The following is a 20,505-nucleotide window of genomic DNA, read 5'->3' as shown; positions in this document are numbered from 1 at the left end:
ATATGGAGGGTCTGCCTCTTTCTTTGGTCTCTCTTTGTCTTCCGTGTAGGGGAGGGGCAACTCTGAATTTCACCCAGGTGACAAACCAAACTCTGGAGGTTGCAAACTAACAGTGATATTTAGCCTTGAGCGGGAGGGCTGTTCTTTCCAGACTTTGTTTCATTAGGATGCCAAAACCAAAGCAAGATGGCTCCAAGATGACCACTTGAAGGATGGGGAGAACTTCATCTTGATTCCTGGCTGGAATCTTTTTTTTTAAGTATTCTTTTGTTAGGGTTTTTTTTTTTTTTTTTTGCTTCACTGAATCTTCATTGAGGTGCTTGGACTTTCTCTAGTTGTGGTGCATAGGCTGAGTAGTTGTGGCATGTGGGCTGAGTAGTTGTGGGGCACGGAGTTAGTTGCCCCAAGGCATGTGCAATCTTTGGTCCCTGACCAGGGATTGAATCCATGTCCCCTGATTGGAAGCAGATTCTTAACCACTGGACCACAGGGAAGTCTCCATTACTATTTTTTAAAGCACAAATGCCCATACAACTTTGGCTTATAAGATAGTTCTATATAGAATATATTAAAATACTAGTGACCTTGATATTATAAAGTGTGTGTATACACACATTCACTCAGTTGTATCCAGCTCTTTGCTGCCCAATGGACTGTAGCCTGTTAGGCACCTCTGTTCATGCGGTTTCCCAGGCAAGAATATCAGAATGGGTTGCCGTTTCCTCCTCTAGGGGATCTTCCCCACCCAGGGATCAAACCCTAGTCTCTTGCATCTCCTGCACTGGCAGGCAATTCTTTTCCGTTAGTGCCACTTGAGAAGCCCTGGGTCCCATACCGGCAAATTAAGATCGTTTTCTTCTGGCTGTTTCAATAGGACTGGATTTGGTCATCTCCAGTTGGAAAACACACACCCCCCCCCCCCCACTCAAAAAAAAAAAATTATGTGTAAGAGTCGATGCTACTGCATTTGGATAAAACTGGCAAGTTCTTCCTACTATCATAGCCCAGGAAACAGCACCAAGGAAACCTAATATATTGGAATAGATGTTGCAGCATTTGGCCCACAGTTTGATAGCTCTTAGGGTTAAGCTGAAGTTGTCAAGCTTTAGTGTGTGTGTGTGTGTGTGTGTGTGTGAACACTCAGTCGTGTCTGACGCTTTCTGACCCCATGGACTGTAGCTGCCAGGTTCTTCTGTCCATGGGATTCTCCCAGCAAGAATACTAGAGTGGGTTGCCATTTTCTAATCCAGGGGATCTTCCTGACCCAAGGATCGAAACCAAGTCTCCCATATAGCAGGCAGATTCTTTACCACCGCACTGCCTCTGAAGCAATGTTTAGTACTAGTCGTAAAATTTCATCAGGTATGCTGCAACCAATAACACTTCTTATGCATCTTATATCTAAAAATTTAAGCAGACTGTCATCTTTTAAATCCAAGTCTTCTGCAGTGTCCATCTTGCAAACAAAATATCAATCTCTATTCCACAAAAGCGCAACTTGATAACTGGTTACCAAGGCCTCTTTAACAGCTCTTCCATCTTTTCAGTTCAGTTCAGTTCAGTCGCTCACTCGTGTCCAACTCTTTGCGACCCCATGAATCGCAGCACGCCAGGCCTCCCTGTCCATCACCAACTCCCGGAGTTCACTCTTTTAGGTGCGTTCTAAATCGCTTCAGTCGTGCCCGACTCTTTGCGACCCCGTGGACTGCAGCCCACCAGGCTCCTCTGTCCGTGGGATCCTCCAGGCAAAGATACTGAAGTGGGTTGCCATTTCCTCCTCCAGGGGATCTTTCCGGACCCAGGGACCTGCATCTCTTATGTCTCCTGCATTGGTAGGCGGGTTTTTTACCACTAGGACCACCTGGGAAGCCCCTTACATCATTGACTTCTTCCTGTAATTTCAATTTGTCATAGTATGAGGTGAAGACGACAATTCCATTAACATGTCTTAGGGCAACACAACACATCAATTATTATCAGCAGCTTCTGTATGTACTCTTCATCTATGAGATTCAAAAGTAAAACATTTTCCTGAAAATTTCATTTTCCCAAAATGAAATTCCTGCACTGTAGTTCCTCTTCCCAAACCCCAAAGGGATTCAAAGTCTCAACTAGTTTCTGTGTAAGTAGGCACTCGGTTTCCTCGGGGCCTGCTGAACTGATGGGAGAGGTGATGCCGTAGTGTTTTCGGAGATGGCTGTGTCTGTCTGGATCCCCCGAGTAGTAAGGGCTCAGCGGCTGCTCTGGGCGTGGCCACTGAGGGGAAAGGGAGAAGGGGCGTCTCAGCCCCGGGGGCCGCGCCCACTCCCGCCCCACCTCCTCCACTGTTTCAACGCTGGTTGCTTTCAGCGCCGCTCAGCTTTCTTCTTTGTCCTCATGTGGTGCCCAAACACGGGCACAGCAACTTTTTAGAACGCTGGTTGGACTCTTGTTGAACTCCAGAAGCAGTTAGTTTTCTACCTTACTATCAGAGCAAAGTGTGGTAAGAGAGTTCTTGCCAAAACAAGCGATAAATACCGTTTCTCCGTATTATGTACCAGAGCCTTAATATACACTGTGCTTCGCTCAACATGCCAGCAAATTTGGAAAACACAGTAGTGGCCACAGGACTGGAAAAGGTCAGTTTTCATTCTAATCCCAAAGAAAGGCAATGCCAAAGAATGTTCAAACTACCGCACAACTGCACTCATCTCACACATTTGCAAAGTAATGCTCAAAATTCTCCAAGCCAGGCTTCAACAGTACTGTGAGCCATGAAATTCCAGATGTTCAAGCTGGATTTAGAAAAGGCAGAGGAACCAGAGATCAAATTGCCAACATCCATTGGATTATAGATAAAGCAAGAGAATTCCAGAAAAACATCTACTTCTGCTTTATTTATTACTCCAAAGCCTTTGTGTAGATCACAACAAACTATGGAATATCAGATGGGAATATCAGACCACTTTACCTGCCTCCTGAGAAATTTGCATGCAGGTCAAGAAGCAACAGTTAGAACCAGACATGGAACAACAATCTGGTTCCAAATCGGGAAAGGAGTACTTCAAGGCTTTATACTGTCACCCTGCTTATTTAACTTATATGCAGAGCCCATCATGCAAAACGCTGGGCTGGATGAAACACAAGCTGGAATCAAGATTGCTGGGAGAACTATCAATAACCTCAGATACACTGACACCACCCTTATGGCAGAAAGTGAGGAGGAACTAAAGAGCTTCTTGATGAAAGTGAAAAGGAGAGTGAAAAAGTTGGCTTAAAACTCAACATTCAAAAAACGTAGATCATTTCATCTGGTCCCATGACTTCATGGCAAATAGATGGGAAACAATGGAAACAGTGACAGACTTTATTTTCTTGGGCTCCAAAATTACTGCAGATGGTGACTGCAGCCATGAAATTAAAAGACACTTGCTTCTTGGAAGAAAAGCTATGACCAAACTAAAAGCATATTAAAAAGCAGAGACATTACTTTGCCAACAAAGGTCCATCTAGTCAAAGCTATGATTTTTCTAGTAGTCATGTATGGATGTGAGAGTTGGACTATAAAGAAAGCTGAGCGTTGAAGAACTGATGCTTTTAAACTGTGGTGTTGGAGAAGACTTGTGAGAGTTCCTTGGCCTGCAAGGAGATCAAACCAGTCAATCCTAAAGGAAATCTGTCCTGAATAGTCACTGGAAGGACTGATGCCAAAGCTGAAACTCCAATACTTTGGCCACCGGATGTGAAGAACTGACTCACTGGAAAGACCCTGATGCTGGGAAAGATTGAAGACAGGAAGAGAAGAGGGTGACAGAGGATGAGATAGTTGGATGGCATCACTGACTCAATGGACATGAGTTTGAGCAAGCTCTGGGAGTTGGTGATGGACAGGGAAGCCTGGTGTGCTGCAGTCCATGGGGTTGCAAAGAGTTGGACATGACTGAGCGAATGAACTGACTGACTGACTAAGATACACTATTTATGACCCTCCTAAGAACTTTCTGTGTTCAGTCTTATGTTCTCAGTTGCAGAGACCAGGGAACTGATGATTTGAGAAACTAAGTTTCTCTTGGTGGCTAACTCATAAGTGGTGAAATAAGAGATTCTGACCTAGGGTGTGCAGCCCATTCACTTTCCTTTAAAAAAAAAAAAAACTTTTCTAGTATGAAAGTCACAGACTTTTCACGTGGCTCAGTGGTAAAGAATCCACATCCAGTGTAGGAGATGGAATATAGGCAGGTTCAATCCTTGACTTGAAAAGTTCCCCTGGACTAGGAAATGGCAACCCACTCCAGTATTCTTGCCTGAAAAATTCCATAAATGAAGGAGCCTGGTGGGCTGCAGTCCATGGGGTCAGAAACAGTCTGACTTAACTGAAGTGACTTAGAAGTCACACACACAGTTGATTTACAGTGTGTGTTAGTTTCAGAAGTACAGCAAAGTGATTCAGTTATATTTGTATATATATGTTTATGTATTTTTCAGGTTCTTTTATGATTATTACAGAGTATTGAGTATAGTTCCTTGTGTTATACAGTAGGTCCTTGTTATCTATTTTGTATATAGTATTTTATATATAGTCTATGCTAATCCCAAATTCCTAATTTATCCCTCCTTGTTTCCGCTTCGGTAGCCATACATTTGTTTTCTATGTCTGTGAGAATTTTTTGTGTCTAAAGGTATGACAGTCATAGTGAAAATGATAAGAATAAAAATGAAACTAAATGGGCACTCCAGAATTACTACTCCTTGCAATTTGTAATACCATTCTATAGCAGAAGTGAAGTGAAGTCGCTCAGTCATGTCCGACTCTTTACGACCCCGTGGACTGTAGCCTACCAGGCTCCTTCCTCCATGGGATTCTCCAGGCAAGAATACTGGAGTGGGTTGCCATTTCCTTCTCCAGGGGATCTTCCCGACCCAGGGATCGAACTGGGGTCTCCCGCATTGCGGGCAGATGCTTTAACCTCTGAGCCACCAGGGAAGCCCTTCTATAGCAGGGACAGCAGTATTTCTGTTTCTGTTTTTAGAAAGGACACTGGTTTTAAATAATGTACCGCTAATGTTGATATTTTAGCTTGTTTTAAACCTTTGATTTCTTTCTGGTGTGTTACAAGAATTTTAAATTTCTCCACTTTTAGAAAACAGAGAATATTTGTTTTTGAACTAAAAGTCATGTTACTTTTCATTTTTAAAGTAGATTTCAGGGCATATTCACAGATATTTACTAATTTGATCCCCACAATGATACTGTGATGAAAAGAAGTGGCTATCAGTATTTTATTTTGCAAACGGTGACATAATGGTGCAATCAGAGATACACAGTGACTCCCTCAAGGTCACACAGACTGATCCAAAATAAGGTGGAGATTCAGTTTTTCTTTTTAGTATTTGCTTATGTATTTGTTTATTTTTGCTGTGTCAGGTCTTAGTTGTGGCACTGGGAATCTTATGTTGTGCTTCCTGGGCTTAGTTGCCCCATGGCTTGTGGGGTCTGAGTTACCTGACCAAGGATCAAACCCATGACCCCAGCATTGGAATTCTTAACCAATGGACTGACAGGGAAGCCCAGAGACCCAATCATAACATCTTCCTCCTGGAAACGCTCCCTGTAATGTCTTGCCATCCATGTATCTTTTTCCTTAAATTTCTTAATTTTCCTTAAATTTCTTAATTTTCCTTAAATTTAATAAAAAACAATATGGAAACATAAAGACTATTTTTCTTCACTGGATTTAAATTCTTAAATTTCTTAAATGCTGAAGGAAAGTGCTTCATATAGCTATTTATCTGGACTTAAAGAGTGGAAGCTGAGGGTATATACAAGTTATTTCTGAAATTCTCCTTATAAAAAATGATTCTTAATATAGATAACCGTTACATCACATGGTTGCCATAGCTAAAAGTTATGAGGTTTTCTTATGTTTAAATGTTTGAATAATTAAATGAACAGCAGTGTGTACAATGTAAATTTCTTAAATTTAATTAAAGGATACCCCTATAGAAAGCACTATTGTGAAATGTACATGGAGTGATTAAAAGGTTTAGTACATATAATTTTCCCTAGTGTTTAAAAGGTCACTAGAAAGAAAAAAGTGACAAATATGCTGTTTTAAGCTTTTTTTTTTTGCCACTTTAAAAATGTCACAGTGAGTGAAAGGAAAAAGCTGCCCGATAGCAGATGAATGGGTATTGACAGCTGCACCAGTGTTAAATGCTGCATGGCAGAAAAATCTAGGGAAGAAAAACAAACTGTAGTCACGTTTCCATATTGCTTTTTATTAAATTTCAGTAAAGAGATTTTAACTTTGATTGATATCTGAATTTGATAATGAAATCAATTTGTGAGACAAATCCATGCCCACACAGAAAAGATAGGTGTATAATATAAGACATTTTAATCATGCACTAAATGTAAAATTATCCTGACAACACATGTGATATTTTATGGTGTCCATATGGTATTGCATATGCAGCTTATAATATACAACTGGTATCTGGATAACATATGATATAGATGTAAAGCACACCCTACAAGCTTAGAATTCTGTGGTTACACACACACACACACACACACACACACGCACACACACAGAGACATAATATTCATGCTTTCTCTGTGCTGAATATACATTATACATTTAACCCCTGTGCCTGTGTATTCATATTGTGAAGGGCTCAGGTTACTTTCTGGGGGCGTGTTAGATTTCTTTTGGCTTGAACAACCCTTTTCCCAGAAGCCTGGAAAATTCATCATGTTGGATAGCCAGGTGTTCTCCATTTGCAAATATTATTACCTTGTAGGATTAGAAGAAGGTTTAATTATGAAAGAGGATAAATAAACAGTGCTGCAGGCAGAAAGGCCCACCAGGCCCCTTTGTTGGGGGGTGTCCTCTAGGAGAGCAGTCCCCAACCTTTTTGGCACTAGGGACTGGTTTCATGGAAGACAGTTTTTCCACGTACAGCTGGTGGGGGGTGGGGGATTGGTTTAAGGATGATTCAAGAGCATTACATTTATTGTGTATTTCTATTGCTATTACTGGAGAAGGAAATGGCAACCCACTCCAGTATTCTTGCCTAGAGAATCCCAGGAATGGGGGAGCCTGATGGGCTGCCGTCTATGGGGTCGCACAGAGTCGGACACGACTGAAGCGACTTAGCAGTAGCAGCATTGTTATTACATCAGTTCCACCTCAGATCACTGGGCATTAGATCCCGGAGGTTGGGGACACCTGCTGTAGGTAGGACTCAAGGTCTGTGAACAGTCTTGATGCAATGGGGAAGGGATTTCTAAGCTGGGGACTACAGGGTTTCTGCCAGCAGACTCTGATGCTCAGTTGGAGGAGGACCCCGGGAGCCAGTGTCTTTTGCTCTTGATTGTTCTTTACCAGGGATCTTGCTTCAGAGCAGACTTGACTGATGTTTACCTGAATCACCACTGTTTCCAGGAGAAGCTTGTAACCATGTTGAATCTTAACCACTACAGGCAAATCCCTTGTGCATCTGTCTTCTCTCTTCCCTCCCCAGACTGGAGCAGAGACCCATCCTTTTCATTCTTGAATTCCTGCTGCTTGGTACCTTAGTAGGCATAGGTGCATCAGTGGCCAGTCGTGTCCAACTCTTTGTAACTCCATGGACTGTAGCCCGCCAGGCTTCTCTGTCCATGAGATTTTCCAGGCAAGAATACTGGAACAGGTGGCCATTTCCTTCTTCATGGGATCTTCCCGACCTAGGGATCAAACCCATGTCTCTTGTATCTCTTGCATTGGCAGGTGGGTTCTTTACTAGCTGAGCCACCAGGGAAGCTCCACCTGGTGCCAGTCATCTAATAGGCTCTCAATAAATGTTGAATGAATGAATGATTGCACCTATATCTTAATGCAAAGTGGAATGCCTTTCTGGAGTTCTTTAGTACTGGGGTCATATGTTGTACTTCTGCTCTCTGCATTTACAAATAGATTAAGGGTGTCTGAAATTTCCCTGAATTTTCTCATGTTCAGGACGTTCCTGCTGAAGTAATCCTTTCAGACTCTACTGTCAGAATTTGCTTGTGAGCCCACAATTATATCAAAGATACTCTTTTTGTCTATCCTTGGGGTTTCTTATTGTGCAGATTAAGAAAAGGAAATTGAGAAAGAATTAGCAGACATCACCTTGGGTTATGTAGTTACAATCCACAAAGACATTGTGAATAGTATTAATGAAAACATACATGGACTTTGGAGTTTAATTGTTTTTTTAACTTTAGGAACATCTTTAGGGAGTATAACTGAGTATCAAAAAATTACATTAACTAAATTACTTTGTTGTATAATTAGAGCATTCTACCAGCATACATACATTTTAGAAATGAATGCTGTCAGTTTTCATTTTTAAAAATATGTCATGTGATGGATGAATAATAATCACACCTGGAAACAGTTTTATAAATAAGAAAATTAAGTTGCATGAAATTATATTCAAAGGTGGTAATGAGTGTCAGTATTGCTCAAAAAGAGAAAAGATGATTTTTCAGACCCTCAAAATGTGCTTAAGTGTTAACTAGATGTATTTATGTTTCACAGCCAACTAAGCTGTAGTTTATATTCCTAGGAATGGCATTAGTGCTTTCTGAACTATAGTCATCCATATTATTTTCTACAACAACAATGCCTCTAATCCTTATTACCAAAGAAATCCCGCTCTAGTGTTTATAGGTAACTTGAGCTATATAAACATACAAAACAAGCATATGAAAACTAGAACTCGGTTAACTTGTTGAGTTCGAGATTAAAACCTGAGTGATATCACACCCTGTTAGTTCATTTTTTTCTTATTGAATCAACTGAGTTTTCAAATAAAATCAAGCAAATAAGTACCATATTATTTCGTTTTCTATTGACAAAATTATAAGACTGACAATCAAATATCCACTAGTCTGTGGATTCTCATCCTAAGTTATCCTGCAGACTGGTGGGACACTACAGTTGCCTCATCTTCTGGAGCACTTTGCTCCATGTTAGTTTACCCGCCTTTAGAGACGATCTTCCGTAGATGTTCTCAGGGGGAAAGTACTGATCAGATTTCTCATTTTGCTAAGGTAATGTCGTTGCTTCGTGTTTTCCGACCTCCATTTCTGAACCAGTATAGCTAAAGTTGATCTCCAAGGGGAGTAGACAGTGAGGCTGATGATTTTCTGTTTTCCCAGCAGGAGTCAAAGTTCATGGGTTTGCTCTTCACACTTCATCTTCTCTCTCTTTGCTGGGAAGGTATGTAGAGAAATCGGTGGTTGTAACTAAATGTCTGTCCATGCCACATTCAGTTGATACTGCCAATGGAATGATCAAAAACACACTAAAGAAGAATTAGAATAGGTTCATTTTTTGTTGTTGAGTGTGTGGTGGGAGAAGAGGTTTCTGTGGGCTCATCAAGGCTTCTGTGTTATTGAGTTGGACAAGGCAGAAACTGGAAAATTCCCAAAGAAATAGGACTATCAGACCACCTGACCTGCCTCCTGAGAAATCTGTATGTAGGTCATGAAGCTACAGTTAGAACCAGATATGGAACAACAGACTGGTTACAAATTGGGAAAGGAGTATGTCAAGGCTGTATATTGTCACCCTGCTTATTTAACTCATATGCAGTGTTCATCATGAGAAATGCTGGACTGGATGAAGCACAAGCTGGAAACAAGATTGCTGGGAGAAATAGAAATAACCTCAGATATGCAGATGACACCACCTTTATGGCAGAAAGTGAAGAAGAACTAAAGAGCTTCTTGATGAAACTGAAAAGGACAGTGAAAAAGTTGGCTTAAAACTCAACATTCAGAAAACTAAGATCATGGCATCTGGTCCCATCACTTCATGGCAAATAAATGGGGAAACAGTGCAAACAGTGAGACTTTACTTTTTGGGGCTCCAAAATCACTGCAGATGGTGACTGCAGCCGTGAAATTAAGAGACACTTGTTCCTTGGAAGAAAAGCTATGACAAACCTAGACAGCATATTAAAAAGCAGAGACATTACTTTCCCAACAAAGGTCTATCTAGACAAAGCTTTGGTTTTTCCAGTAGTCATGTATGGATGTGAGAGTTGGACTATAAAGAAAGCTGAGTACCAAAGAACTGATACTTTTGAACTGTGGTGTTGGAGAGACTCTTGAGAGTCCTTTGGATGGAAAGGAGATCCAACCAGTCCATCCTAAAGGAAATCAGTCTTGAATATTCTTTGAAAGGACTGATGCTGAAGCTGAAACTCGAATACTTTGGCCACGTGATGTGAAGAACTGACTCATTTGAAAAGACCCTGATGCCGGGGAAGATTGAAGGCGGGAGGAAAAGGGGATGACAGAGGATTAGATGGTTGGATGGCATCACTGATTCAATGGATATGAGTTTGAACAAGCTCCAGGAGTTGGTGATGGACAAGGAAGCCTGGTGTGCTGCGGTTCATGAGGTCGCAAAAATTGGACATGACTGAGTGACTTAACTGAACTGAAACATCCGTGGGTTGGATGAAGCACATTAGAAGTTAGAGGTGCTTATTCTCACAGAATATATCACTTAATCTGAGGGAATTTGGGAAGGTCATCTGTAATTCTGTAAGTTAAAATTTGGCTGGGATACTGGGATCGATACCTCTCTCTTTGATAAAATTACCAAGGGACTGGTAATGATCCCAGGAAATCTGACCATGAGCCAGGCTTATAGAGCATTTATAACTTACTGAAGTTCTGACTGCATAAAAGCCATAAGTGAACCATTCCTTATTTAATTGGCCTTGCTTGCCAATCATAATGGCCATTTGGATTGGCAGTACAGTCAGTAGATTCTCTCTTTAATAGGCTTGAATATATCAGATTGACCGTTTTCATATCATTGTCTTTAAGCATATGGACGCAGTAGCATCAGAGTGAATTTTACTTGTTTAGGTGGGTTTTCTAGGTGGCCTAAATTACTTATGTGAATAAGTTGAGCACATTTGAAAGTCACAGGAACACTTAAGTAATCAGAAAACTATATGGTTATGGAGACCATAACTTAATCTCAGGAAAGAGCTACTGTTGTGAGAATAATTTAGGTGCTAAGAAAAATCAGTACATCAGATAGTAACTTACTAAGGAGTACCCTAGAGGTTTGAAGAGTTGATGTCATTTCCAAAGCTGGGTAAATTATTCCCAGAAAGTAGCTTAGCATGCCTGGAAGAGAGTTCAATGAGCCACCATAATCTTTTATAGTACCTGAATTCACCTTTGAAATCAATCTGGACTCGTTTCATTTCTGATTTCAAATTTATAAAACATGAGCTTCTTGGTAGAATTTTTGGTCACATCACCATCTTTGAAATCCCTTTTCATTCTCTGTATATGCTCAGAATTTATAAAATAGCTTTCAGAATTCACTATAACAAAGTCCTTGCTCTAAATTTTATCTCTATTCTTACTATTTTCCAAGAATGTCCACTATATTTTAGCCATGTCAACTAACTCTGAAATTTATGGTCTGAAATGTCTCAGTTTAAAAGCAATTTTATGAATATAGTTGAAAGTACACGAGATATCTGAGTTACATATATACTTACATGATATACAAGTTTGGTGTTTTTTCAATCTGTATTTTTTTTTTTTTTTTTTTGCCAAACCATGTGACATGTAGGATCTTAGTCCTCTGCATTGTCAGAACTTGGAGTCTTAACCAGCGGACCACCAGGGAAGTCCCTCCAACCTGTATTTTAATACGACACTTACTTTGTATATATACTTGTATACACGGTACTGTTTTATACTGCATACATATATAGTAGATGTAGTACACGTCAAAACTCATAGTAATGAGTTTTTGGGAGAAAGGGAGGAGAATTGAACTGGGAAGAGGAATAGAGAACATAAACTGTGTTTATAAGGATCTGTTTCTCTCAAAAGTGACTTGAAGCAAGTATGACAAAATATGAGCATTTGTTTAAAGTATGTATTAGATACACACGTGTTTATTATATTCTTCTTTGCAGTGCCCTATGTTTTAAAGACATTTTTAATAGAAGAAAACCCCTCTGAAACCATTTTCCTTGAGGTTGCGTTCACGCTGAACTCCTTCTCATCAATTGCTCTTTACTTAGCTTCTTAAATTCTTGTCCTTTTTTCTTCTTCAAAACCAGAAAATTACTTTGGCATTGTTTAAAGAATGATGAAAATCCCATTTAGATCTGGATTGCAAAATCCTTGCTAATTCACGAAAGCATTTATTTTTTTTAAACATTAGTTTAAGTCTGTTCCTCAGACTGTCACATCTCTCTTCAGGGGTTTCTCATAGTCTTTAGACGACTCCATCTGCTCTTCTAAAAGGAGAACATCAAGCCAGTTTGTTAGATGTGACACAATTAGATCTCAGATGCTCAGCTGCCTGACCATTTGTAAACGCATTTTCTGGAAATTAGGAACAGACCAAAGAACTCTGACTTTCTCTGAGGCTTTTATTTAGCCTTCATTTTATGTGACTTTGGTTTATGTTTCTATTCCACTTCTTCTCCTGGGAACATGAATAATTCTGGTTCAAAGTCATTCTCCCCAAATAGTACGACCACTGGCTATTAATCAGTGTTTCTTTCTCCTCCTCTTCTACTTTTTTTCATCTTTTTTGTTATTGTATGGTTAACAGATATTTGGTCCATGCTAAAATTTTTTTTGTTGTTATTATTTTGTTCTATCCAAAACCATTTGTCATGGACCAAGTGTGGTCATGGACATTTTGAATAGGACCAAATTTCAAGGAGCTTTAGGTGTGGACCATATGTCTTTAACTTTTTTTTAAAATTTAAATTTATTTATTTTAATTGGAGGCTAATTACTTTACAATATTGTATTGGTTCTGCCACACATCAAAATGAATCTGCCACGGGTGTACACGTGTTCCCCATCCTGAACCCCCCTCCCACCTCCCTCCCCATACCATCCCTCTGGGTCATCCCAGTGCACCGGCCCCAAGGATCCTGTATTGAACCTGGATTGGCGATTCGTTTCTTATATGATATTATACATGTTTCCATGCCATTCCCCCAAATCATCCCACCCTCTCCCTCTCCCACAGAGTCCCAAAGACTGTTCTTTACCTCTGTGTCTCTTTTGCTGTCTCACATACAGGGTTATCATTACCATCTTTCTAAATTTCATATATGTGCATTAGTGTACTGTACTGGTGTTTTTCTTTCTGGCTTACTTATTTTGTATTTACTTAGGCTGTGCTGGGTCTTCGTTGCTGTGCACGGGCTTTCTCTAGTTGTGGCGAGTGTGGGCTACTCTAGTTGTACACAGGCTTCTCAATTGCAGTGGCTTCTCTTGTTTTGGAGCCTGGGCTCAAGGGTGCAAGGGCTTCAGTAGTTGTGGAGCATGAGCTTAGTTGTTCCGTGGCATGTGGAATCTTCCCGGACTAGGAATGGGACCTGTGTTCCCTGAATTTGCAGGTGGATTCTTAACTACTGGACCACCAGGGAAGTCCTTGGACCATACGCTTTATGGGCCAGATGTCTTATTGATTATTGCACAGGGCCAAATGTCTTGCAAGGGAATTGTATACCCTAGAAATCATGTCAACCAATCCATAGTCAAAGAGATATGTTTCTCCTAGTTTTAAAAATTGTGTGTGACTGAAGAAACAACACACACAAAACAGAGCAAAACAAAAACAAATGAGGGCACGTTTATTTAGCTCAGCACAAAATAAGTATTAATACATCCCCCTGAAAAGCCAGGAGGTCAACTGCTTTACCAACGGGTTCTCAAAATGGCAGAACTTTGGTGTGGTCTTTGATGTAAAAGATCAAAGAATTCAGCTTTGATAATTTAGTCAAGCAGGCAGACTTGATGTGTCCCAACTGACAGACACTGATGGATAAATAAGAATGCCAATTTATTAATTTATTCTGAGAAAGCCATGAAGTGATGCCAGTGGTTCTCCCATTCTCTCATTGTAGGGGGAAAAAGAAATCCAGGAAATAAAAGTATAATCTTAAGGTTTGGAAATTATAGTATCAGAGCAAGAGGGATTTTTGGATGATCTTGATCTGAAAGGAAAGTGAAAGTGAAAGTCGCTCAGTCATGTCTGACTCTGTGACCCCAGTAACTATACAGTCCATGGAATTCTCCAGACCAGAATACTGGAGTGGGTAGCCTTTCCATTCTCCAGGGGATCTTCCCAACCCAGGAATTGAACCGAGGTCTGCTGCATTGCAAGCAGATTCTTTACCAACTGAGCTATCAGGAAAGCCAAGCAGAGACCAACCTAGACAGTATATTAAAAAGCACAGACATTACTTTGCCAACAAAGGTCCGTCTAGTCAAAGTTATGGTTTTTCCAGTAGTCATGTATGGATGTGAGAGTTGGACTATAATGAAAGCTGGGCACTGAAGAATTGATAATTTTGAACTGTGTTGTTGGAGAAGACTCATGAGAGTTCCTTGGACTGCAAGGAGATCAAACCAGTTCATCCTAAAGGAAATCAGTCCTGAATATTCATTGGAAGGATTGATGCTGAAGCTGAAACTCCAATACTTTGGCCTCCTGATGTGAAGAACTGATTCATTTGAAAAGACCCTGATGCTGGGAAAGATTGAAGGCAGGAGGAGAAGGGGACAACAGAGGAGGAGATGGTTGGATGGCATCACTGACTTGATGGACATGAGTTTGAGCAAGCTCCAGGTGTTGGTGATGGACAGGAAAACCTAATGTGCTGCAGTCCATGGGGTTGCAAAGAGTCAGAAACGAGTGAGCAACTGAACTGAACTGAACTGATCTGAAATATCCCTCCTATGACTAAGTTATTTGAACTGCTCACGCTATTTGGCCAGAGTGCTGCTTCCCCTGAACTATCTTGGATAAACTTTAAGAAATTCTTCCTCTTTTGGACTCACTTGAAGCTTCTTGATGTTCTTTTTTTTTCAGACTAGCTGAAGTAAAACTGAATACGCCATGGATTTATGTTAATGCTTTAGAAGATAATAAAACACTCAGCCCAATGTCAAATACAGAGGAACAAATGTGGGTTACTGGTTCTATGGATCATGTATATCTTAGTGGCAAAATCATGGGCACTTCAGTCAGCCTGGACTTGAATTCCAGTTCTGCTCCTTACTGATTATATGGCCTTTAATATGATACTGATCCCCTTTGTGCTTTAATTTGCTTAGGGGTAAAATGGAGACAATAATTGTACCAATTTTATAGGATTGTTGCTAGGATTAAATGGGATTAGACACACTGGCTTCTAACATTGTGCTTAAAATTGCAAGCCTTCAACACTGCTTATTTTTTGTTAAGATGACATGTGTCAGTTATGACTGGTCTTTCATTTCTCTCAGAGCACAACTACTCATTTAGTTTCTCTCTTTGGGTAGATTATGTTATTGGTGGCCCATTTATCTTGTCACACATTTCTAGTTAATAATTTTATTAATACTGATTTTTCCCTTTTTACTTGTTGAATTTAGGATTGGAAACATACCAACTGCCATAAAATCTGTTGTTGTTAAGTCACAATCAGAAGTAGATGGACATTGTTGTTGTTGTTTTTCAATGGCTAATTCATGTCTGACTCTTTGTGACCCCATGGACTGCAACATATCAGGTTTCCCTGTCTTTCACTATCTTCCAGAGTTTGAAATTCATGTCCTTTGAGTCAGTGATGCTATTTAACCTTCTCTTCTTCTGCTGCCCTCTTATTCTTTTGCCTTCAATCTTTCCCAGCATCAAAGTCTTTCCCAATGAGTCAGCTCTCTGCATTAGGTGGCTGAAGTATTGGAGCTTTAGCATCAGTCCTTCCAATGAATATTTAGAGTTTATTTCCTTTAGGATTGACTGGTTTGAGCCCCTTGGTCCAAGGGACTCTCAAGAGTCTTCTCCAGCACCACAGTTTGAAAACACCAATTGGCTCTCAAGCTTCTATAAGATCCAGCTCTCACATCTGTACATGACTACTGGAAAAACCATAGCTTTGACTATATGGACCTTTGTTGGCAAAGTTATGTTATTGTTGAAATAAAATAAGACTCCCAATAATATACACTGGTGAATTTAGTATTATGCATAATTCTTATTGTAAAGCATGAGCAGAGAGATGGTATGGGGAGGGCGCTGGGAGGGGGATGCAGGATTGGGAACTCATGTACACCTGAGGTGGATTCATGTTGATGTATGGCAAAACCAATACAGTATTGTAAAGTAAAATAAAGTAAAATTTAAAAAAAAGAAATAAGTGCTCAGTAGTTTACACATGAGACAGTAATTTGTGTTGTTATTACAGAGCCAGGGAGATGACCTGGTCATTTAACGAATGGCACAGATACTTTCCTGAGGCCATATATACATTTTAATCCTTGTTGTTGTACATATTCCCATATAAAGTTAAAGAGAAATGTTCTGGAGAAAACTTCCTCGGAGCTGAAATTCACCTCTCTTCCTTCACCCTCATGTGTTCCCCTTCTCCCATCTTCTTTGGGTCATTTTCTCTCGAGTCCCTTCCAGGGCTGCAGAATCACACAGCTCCAGGAGCTGACTTTCACATGGTATCTAAATTAATTATGCCCCAAGGCTGTGTCAAGTGGTTGCTCTGAGAGCGGCCGCCCAGCGGCAACCAGCTTCCTACTTCCGTTGTTCTTCTGTGTCTTGACTGACACTGTGGGGCACCAGCCCAGGACCACCACTGTCATAAGAGGGCAGGCAGGAAAATACTGCAGGTTGCATCTCGGGTGAAGAGTGAGCCCTGGAAAATAACCATGTTTTTTCTCCATACCTTGAGTTCTGTTCTTGTTTTTTGTGTTTGTACAAAACTAGAGTTCAAAAGATAATGTCAGGGGCTAAAGGTTCATGTGACCTGCGGGCCAGGCATGTAGGTGAGTAGATTCAGTCACTTTGACCTTTAGCTAAAGGTGCATTGTCGAGTGCATCGTGACCTCCATGAATATGATGGCCATGATGGAGGCTGATGGCTGACTAGGTGTAGGGGAGAGGGCAGGCTCGGTGTGATTCATCTTGGTATTTTTGGGTCTTGGAGCAGAGAAGGAGGACTTAGAGTCATGGACTGAGTAGAAAAAGAGAGAGAAAGAGGCAGTTAATTGGTGAAAACTGCTTGAGAGGCCAGTGATGCAAGAATAATCTCTTCCAAGCTTCAAAGATCTTGGGGAATAGGCATCCTGTGGTTGTAGCCAAGGTCTCTCCTCTGGGAAATGAGGACTTGAGAACGTGCCATAAGGGGCAGAGACTGGTCTTTCACAACCTCTCTCACCTGGCCTCATAAAGCCTCATAGATGGTCTGAATATGATTTCGAGGGTAAGGAGACAGTCTCTGTTTCCTTCTCCCATTTGCTTGCTGATTCTTGAAACTTTGCTTTTCAAGCAGGAAATAAAACCTTTCATCTCATAGAGCCCGAAAGGAAAGGGCCGTGTGCATACTTCTCGGCTGGTCATTCCCCTCCTCCCCTACGGCCATGCCTGCTTGGCCCATGCCTTCCTTTTTCCTTGCTGGCCATGTGCCCAACATTTCTCTGTGATGTCCAACTCTGTAGCCTTCTATTGACACAGACCATCGGCTTGTCCAGGATCTTGGTTCTCAACATGTGGCCCATGTCATGTGGACACAGTGGGGGAAGGAGAGCGTGGGATTAATTGAGAGTAGCATGTAAATATATACATTACCATATGCAAAATAGACAGCCAGTGGGAATTTGCTGTATGACAGAAGGAACTCAAACCTGGTACTCTGTGACAACCTAGAGGGGTGGGATGGAGTGGGAGGTGGGAGGGAGGTTCAAAAGGGAGGGGACAAATATGTACTTATGGCTGATTCATGTTGATTTATGGCTGATTCATGTTGATGTATGGCAGAAACTAATACAATATTGTAAAGTAATTATCCTCCAATTAAAAATATATTAAACAAATATAGCCCATGAATGCACAACATTAGCATTACCTAAGAACTTGTTAGAAATGCAGACTTGTTAGAAATGCCACACCCGAAACTACTGAGTCAGAATCTGCCACTTTACAAGAATATCCAGGTGATTTGTATGAACACTGAAGCTTGAGAAGAACTGGCCGGAAACACTTCTTTATACCTACCCTTAACTGAAATCTTTTTTTTTTTTTATAAATAAAGGTTATCATCATAGCAGTTTTTAATAGCTCACTAATTATTTGGTTTTATCATGTCCTTAACAAATGTCTATGGAATGCCTATCAAATTCTCGGTGCTACCTATGCTAAGGTTTGGGGATCCCAGAATAGAATCTGTAGCACCGAGCTCAGAGCATAGCTCACATACAGAAACAAAACACAATACTCTGACAAAAATCTGTAATTTTGGCCCCAAGTTTGTTCAAAGATATGCCCTCTAATTAATGCTTTATTTTTCTCCTCATGTCTTTTACTTTTCTCCCACAATCCACGGACTTTGTGAGAAAAAAAACACAAACTTGAAATGTTACCCTCTTTCCATTTCTTTTCCACTTCATAACTGTCATCGCGTTGCCAGTATAAGCTTCTTGAAGTAGTAATCTCAAGCCCAAATAGAAAAAAAAGCAAACACATAAAAATGTTCAAAAATGTCAGGATTTAAGGGTATTTGCTGTTCCATTCTCTCAGATTATTTTTTAGGTCTGCATCTCATCTTCAATTAGCAGTCTTCCCTTACTATTACACAGTGTGTTCTGGAAATTTACTTCTTTCAGGTTTTTTTTTTTTTTTTTTTTTGGAGAGAGGAGTGGGGAAAGAAATGATTATACTTATTTATTGAGTCCAACTAAAACTGTTTAATTTTTGGAGATAGCAGAAAATACTTTTAAAAAGTATCATCTAACAGCACAAGTGAGGGGCCCAAAGATATAATTACAGCAAGAACGGAGTGTGTTTATGTGAACTTAGAGGAACTGATTCTGGTGACTTTAGGAAAATACTTAGGAGCATCATGTATCGGAGCCTCATATTTTGTGGAAAACAGCTGCTGCGTCTGTTTCCAGGGATGCTGCTGTCCTTTGAAGTCAGAACATCTGACTAATTTGAATTTAGGTCTCTTGATCAAAAATATCAGATGACACAAAAAGCCTGATTATCTTATCTTACGGGAATGTAAGGCTTTTCTCTTATTTTTGAGATAGTTTTCTAGAGCAAATTTCAAAGAAGTTTTTGGATACGTTTTTACGTCACACTCTGCCATTATGCTCTTCCTAGAAACTTAATATAGTTACTAACAACAGAGTAAATGAAATGCCCATCTTTTTGGCTTCTGTTCAGCAGGTCTTGCTGTCTTTGACTTCACGGTACTCGTAGCTGTCACCGTGCTGATCCAGCAGGTTACTTCAGTCAGGGGAAGGGTGAGGAGTATTTGCATTGCTTACTCAGCATGCTATTTCTCTTTGGAGAAAATTGCAGTTGGCTTCTGGTCAATTTTTGAATTGATTTTAGGATGGCTTTTAATGATTTTTAAAGCAGCATTTAATCTTATACACTTGGTTTTGCCTCACGAAATCATGTGAAAGTGACTAAGGCTATGTCGGTTGTCTTCTAAAAAACACACACGAGAAACAACTCTTTGGAGAAGATTCTGTGTCCATCTCTGCCCACAACCAAAATTTCACATGCCATCATTTGACTTTTCCAAAACTGAGTTTCAGTGATTTCATCCTGTCAAAGTAAATGTTTCAAAAAAGTAAAACGATTATTTGTACAAATAGAAAGTGAACACATGTCAAAGAAATCATTTATATCTATGCTGGGTGAAAGTCTATAAATTAGATTGTGACTTTAGAGTCTGGGTTATAACCAATGGTAAATAGTTGCTGTTTATGCTAAGTTGTGTCTGACTCTTTGTGACCACATGGACTGTAGCCTGCCAGGCTCCTCTGTTCATGGGATTCTCCAGGCAAGAATATTGGAGTGGCTTGCCATTTCCTTCTCCAAGGGAGCTTCCTGGGTCCCTTGGATCGAACCCGTGTCTCCGGGTCTGTTGCATTGACAGGCAGATTCTTTACCTCTCAGCCACCAGGGAAGTCCCAAATAGTAAGTCAAGCAAAAGGACATTCTCGTAGAAAATGAAATAAATTTTGGGCAGACCTGTTAGAGAATGCCACAGTATAACACTGGAAAGACACTGTCATCCTTTTGCTTTGCTTTCAAGTTTTAGATATTTTTTCTTAACAAATTACAACCCCCTCCCCAAGATAAGAATTAAGTCCAAAGATTATTTTAATCACAAAGAAGTCTTGTTGTATTGTGCTTTCTTCTGTCATTTACATTGATGCAGCCAGGAATGTGCACATATGAACTTCTCTGGAGTATGGTTGACAAATCAAGAGCCCTGCAGTGGTGAACAGCTATTAATCCAGAAAATCAACTTCTGCAGGTCACCTTCTGCATCTCCAATTACACATATATTAGACTTTTCAATAGTGTTCCTCAAGTTCTTTATGCTCTGTTCACTTTCGCATTTCAATCTTTTATTCTCTATCTTCTTCAGATTGTATAACTTCTGTTGTCCGTCTTAAGTTTCCTGATTCTGTTG

General features: G+C 40.3%; 1 pseudogene; it reads right to left on the bottom strand.

The window, feature by feature from the left end:
* Positions 1-802: 802 nt before the first annotated feature.
* Positions 803-19,161, bottom strand: LOC101114347 (poly(A) polymerase alpha-like; annotated as a pseudogene).
* Between the last annotated feature and the right edge of the window lie 1,344 nt (positions 19,162-20,505).

This window comes from Ovis aries, chromosome 3, assembly GCF_016772045.2.
Source record: "Ovis aries strain OAR_USU_Benz2616 breed Rambouillet chromosome 3, ARS-UI_Ramb_v3.0, whole genome shotgun sequence".
NCBI lineage: Eukaryota > Metazoa > Chordata > Mammalia > Artiodactyla > Bovidae > Ovis > Ovis aries.
Note: the sequence above shows the minus strand (reverse complement) of the source record. Positions and strands in the feature narration are given on the sequence as shown.